This window comes from Diadema setosum, chromosome 3, assembly GCF_964275005.1.
Source record: "Diadema setosum chromosome 3, eeDiaSeto1, whole genome shotgun sequence".
NCBI classification, from domain to species: Eukaryota; Metazoa; Echinodermata; class Echinoidea; order Diadematoida; family Diadematidae; genus Diadema; species Diadema setosum.
Genome location: NC_092687.1, coordinates 21,703,425 through 21,709,424, shown reverse-complemented (window position 1 = coordinate 21,709,424; position 6,000 = coordinate 21,703,425).

The following is a 6,000-nucleotide window of genomic DNA, read 5'->3' as shown; positions in this document are numbered from 1 at the left end:
TTATCGTTAGCGATAAATGTATAGCACAGATTTTTGGAAAATATTTCGGTAGCGTAGGCGGAGAAGAGGAGAATGATAAGAATTATCAGGATATGTGAAGTTTTGGGAAGGGTGAGGACAGATTCTGACAGTAGTCGTGAATTAGTTTATAATGAGCCTCTTCAGCTCCGGGAATTAGAGAGAACGCTTAGCTCAAGAAAATGCAATACGCCTGGATTGGACGGAATAGGATACTAGTGTGGTTTAGTGCAACATGCCCAAACCTTCTAAAGAACGTTTATTATTAATTTACAATCGAATTTGGGAAACTGGTATTATACCACAAGCATGCAAACACTCAACATTGATTCCAATTTTGGAAGCAAATACCCCCCCCCCACAGAAGTGAGTTCTTACCGACCAATTATATTATTACTCTGCTTCATGAAAATCATGGAAATTATGGCTAAAGAGAGGATAATTTTTTTTTTGTGTGGAAAAGAATAATTTATTATCACCGATGCAGAGTAGATTCCGTGAAGGTAGAAGCTGTGTGGATGATATAATTCACCTGGAAAATGAAATACAGAAAAATCTGAAAGTGAATATTAAAACAATCGCAGTATTTATTGATCTATAGTCAAGGCATATGATATAGGCTGTGGCCCGAAGTCGTCCTGGGTACCGTTTCATGAAAGTTGTCAGCACTGACAAGTTGTCAGTCACTGACAATCACCATGGTAACAGTCAGTGACCAGAGCATCTCAGCCAATCAAAACCAAGGATTTTGCTGAAATTGTCAGAGACTGACAACTTGTCAGCGCTGACTAAATTGATGAAACACCCCCTGGTTAAACTGTGAAATACAAACATTCGCGGGGATTTGCAATACTTTTTACAGCAAACATACTGTCGAAGCGCACCTTTCAGGTGCCTGTGGGCAATGCACTATATGAAAAAATGGAGATGGTTAACGGCTGTTTTGAGCCCAATTCTGTTCTACCTGATGCCCAGGGATGTTCCAGTTAGGCCCAGCCCCAAACTTCTATTACACCCCGACGATTGCGTAATGTGGCAATCATGCCAGGTAACGACATCGAGGTGACCTCATGCTTACAATATTAAGGACAAGATGGGGCATGCTCATCTCATCCCCAAAAACAGTTCCAATACTGTTTTCACGCTCCAACAAAGGAGAACCCGTTCTACTCTATCTAGACTGACAACAACTTTTTTTTTTTCCGAGAAAATTACACCGATATCTCGGAGTTATATTAGACACGAAATTAATGTGGAAATCTTATATACAAGACTTTGCATGTAGAAGTAAAAAGAAAATAAATATAATGTTTGGCATATGTAAAATGGAGAGGCGGAATAAATGACTTGATAACAGTCTATAAATCCCTTATAAGCCAGTTCGGAGATACCTCACATGCACATTTGGGTACCAAATTTAATGACCTTTCATTTTTCTCAGTTGGTTAGGCACTTCACTCAATTCAAAGTGACATAATGCATCAGTTTGCCTAACATAGCAATTTATGGAACTCGTCATATTCAAACAAAGAATCAACCTGCGTAGATGAAGTGATCAGAATGGTTCGTCAACCAACACTCTGGGAAGCATCCATTTCATTGTGCTGTTTTGAATGCATTAACACTTTTTTTTTTCTGTTAACATTGCCAAATACCAGGCTTGCTGTCAGGTGGATGTACTGGCAGGCACAATAAATTATAAGGATTACATGAATAATCACAGCATTACAGATGCTTATCTCAGTGAATTAAAAAAACCAACCTGTCTCTCAGTACAAATGACCCTTTTCTGCTCATGCTCAAACTGAACCCCGAACTGGCTTATTCTTTCCTTACTGAATTATGGATGCGTAGGCATATGACTCGGCATCTGATCATGTCAAAAATATACCCAACTCAGTTCAATATCAGGCTCTGTCAATTTGTCTGGGTAGCTAAGTCGGAAACTCCTTGAGAACTCTCCAAACAGAGTCAGGAGAGATGCCTTTAGATAATAGAGAAAATTAATAGCTGTGTGCAAGGTATAATCACTCCCCGACCACCCTTTGCTGGAAGATGTCAGGGACTGTTGGCAATACAGATTTTATGATAACAAAACTTGTTCAAGTAACTATTTTGGAAACAGGGTTATGCAGTTGAAAGAGGAAGTTTACCTCGATATGCCGGTCGAGCCGGTAACTCCCTTAACCCATCCCATACTGAATTCTGAAACCCCCATAAACTTGATACACAGGCCACCAGGTTCCCGTATGGAATAGGTTAACTATCCCACTTTGGCATATCCCCAAAATGAATGTCTCAACTGAATTAAGTAGGTTAATATCGAAGTCAGACTGATAATCCATTGTTTCAAAATCAAATGAGCTTAGAAATTATACAAAAGAAATGGAGTTATCATTTTGCATGTATACGGATGGATCCAGAAGTCAAACAGGCATGGTGGGAACTGTTTACTGCGCTCCCTATATACATGTATTACAAACTGAATCGAAACGACTGCAGGATTTCACGTCATCATAGGTCGGAACTTGCTGCAATTCTTGTGGCGTTAACCTGGTTGAGACAACTATAGGCTACGGTCACAACCCCGAAAATCAGCCTGCTCGGCGACCGGTCGGCGAGTTTTTAGCCAAAACCGGTCGGACAACGACCGGTGACCGACTAGTGATCGACCAGGCGCCAATGATTTTTAGGGCATCGGTCGGTCGCCGCTGAAGTTTTAACGCGGAGTTAAAATTTCAGCGGCGACCGACCAGTTTTCACTCGCTGCCCAAAATACGTTCGGTGTCCGAGCGGGAACTGCCCAGGCACTGACCTAATCGAGCGGTCGCTGCCGAGCGATTTAGGGAACAAAAATAATAGAGACAAAAATGACAACAGTTAACCAAGAAAATAGATCGAGCGGTCGCCGTCGAGCGATTTAGGGACTAAAAATGTTAAGATAAAAATGACAGAAGCAACCAGGGACTAGATGGAGAAGGTAATCTAGCGCAATGTGGAAGAAGCAGGGAGAGGCATAAGAGGCGAGGAAACCCCACCAACATCTCAGCATCTCAAGATATCGGCAACCATCATGAGGGACATGTAAGTCAGAGGCAACCACTTTGGGGCAAAAGAGATGAAAGCTAAAAGTTAGTGTCGATATGTTGACGTAGTAAAATATGGTTTGATTACCTTATCATTCATTAAAGGCCTATTGATTGAAGAAGAAATGAATGACAAGAGATGGGGAAAATTAAAATATGAAATCAAATAGGAATAGAAAAATAGTGTGAAGTATAGAAGCAAACAGGATATTTTGGAAAATTCTATTATAATCTTTGTTCCATCTTGGGTGTTCCTCCCTTTTGTTTTATTTTCTAATTTCTAGTTATCTGTGGTATCAATAGCTGCATGAGGTTTTCTAGTTGATAATTTAACTCTTAGATCTTTTTCCTCGAGTCTTATCTTAATTCATTGATTAACTAACACATCACAAATCATATAGGTACAATAATAAACACAGGTAGCTCGTGAGAAATTTCCGGCAGAGACCGGCGGGTGGCCGCCGGTACGCATACGGGTCACCGGTAGATGACCTATCGATCACCCGTCGGTCGCTGAGCGATTTCGTAAAAATCGGCCGGTGGCCAGTGGGAGATCGTCGAGTTGCCGATGGGGCATCGCTCGGTGACTGCTCGGACTCTGCGTGTTGCAGATCCCCATATTTCGCCAAAATTTTACTGAAAATCGATCGGTGACCGACGGGAAATCGACATGGCACTGCTCGGTCATCACAAGGGTTTTACAGCCTGCTCAACATCTCCAAAAACTGCTGAGCGGTGCCGAAATTTCAGCAGCGACCGAGCAGGCTACAAATCGGTCGGTCGCCGCTCTGACTTGTGACCGTATAGCCTAGTAATGTGTATATAATTATACAGGAGTTGTAATTTTTGCTGACAGTTTAAGTGCTCTCCGGGCCCTTGAAAATGTAAATTTGAGGGTGCTTTGTGAAAGAAATACACATTCTTTGGATGCACTTGCTGTTCCCGGGTAGGATAATGCATCTGTGCCCGGCCACTGTGGCATCATGGGCAATGTGACAGATGAAGCGGCAAAAACAGCTCTCTTATACAAGAGAAACATATCGGAATCAACAATGAGCTCAATATACACCAAGACGGAAGTACTTGAACAAGAAATGGCAAAAAAAGATGGGAAAGTACAGAAGTGTGTTTTTGGAAAATTTGAATGCAGATTAAAAAGAAACAGTAATGAACAAATCCTTATGAATTGGGCAGCCCGATTAGTGTTTCAGGTTTCTAGGGACTACCCATCTCAGCCACTTCTGAAGTCGTTGCACTGGCTTCCTTTGAAGCAACGGATAATTTTCAAATTAGTTTTGTTTGTTTATAAAATCCTTAACGATCAAGCTCCGAAATATTTAGACGCCTGTTTGACTTTATATACACCTACTAGAAATTTGAGGTCATCTAGTGATCCGCTTCGTCTCACATATTCTGTTACTCGCACCTTATAGCCGGTGATAGGACATTTACTGTGTCTGCTTCAAAGCACTGGAACAATTTACCACTTACCGTTAGACAGTCTCCATCAGTCAGTGTGTTCAAAAAAGCCTTGAAAACACATCTTTTCACTAGCAACTAGTTCGTAGCTGTATATATAACATTTATCCAATTATACATACTGTCGTACATGTTTTGAATTGATTGTAAGCGCTTTGGGCCTTGTGGGAAAAGCGCACTATAAATAATAGTAATAATAACAATAATATGAATTATGAAAAGTAAATTTGCATGAAACAGGCAACTGCTCCAATTGCCCGGAAAGAGAAAACTTAAGTCATTAACATTTTATACTTATATGATTGTCCAAAATATTTGAGAGAGATCCATATTGATTGCAGACATTGGAGGCAAATATCAACGGGATATAAGAAAATATTATTCACAGGAAATTAATGACAACCATTTAAAGACATTAATTTCATATGTGAAGAGAACCAGAAGATTTTCCAAAAGACCTAAGCCTGATAGATTTATGTAGATAATTATGTATTCGAGTTTTATCTAATTTAAACCTGCACATTGCACAACCGGATGTTTGCTTATTACATATATATGACATTAGAAGTATTGTAAATTATACATTATGAAACGTATGAAGATTGTTTGTAGACATCTTGCGGAGTAGCTGGATTGGGCCAGGTCGGGTGGTGGGTAATTTACATCTACATTTACATTTACAGGGTATGTGTGTGGGGTGTGAGTGTGTTGGGATGAGGATGTCTGGGGTGTGTGTGTGTGTGGGGGGGGGGGGGGGAGGTGTGGAAGTTCAAGTTATGTTTGGGTAACGTGGATCTCCGGCATCGCCCCCTGGTTTTGCTTGTTCCAGTCTCTGCGGTATACACATTTTTGTTGCTTGTCGTGCGTGACCCGTTTGACGTTCGCTGTATCCGCTAGCTGTTAGTAGAGATTCGCAGAGATCCGCCGGAGCCAAATTTTGATTTTGGACACCGGTCCAAAATCCTGAGCGGATGACAAACGGAATGACAATCCGCTTTGTGTTCGTTAAGCATCCGCTGATCGAAAGTTATAGCTCGGCTCTGTATGCGTTCGTTTCTCATTCGTCCGCCGTTCGTCCAAATTCGCCCAGAAAGTCTGCACAGCAACACACGTCAATTAAACGTGTCACAAAAATGTACACACTAGTAGTTATGTACATGTATGATGTACTGCATGCATGGTTGTTTTAATGTGTATACGTACACAGGTGGACCAGATTAATGGAGAACATTCTATATGATATAGATATAGTACATACAGGCTGACCAGATCAGTGGAGAATTTTCTAGGTGGTACAAGCTGTATACAATGTAACTACAGCACATGCATGTGACAGGAAATACATTATAGCTCACTCAATCTAGAATTATTTATTCACCCATTCCAGAATATTCTAGGAAGTGCTTACCATATTGGC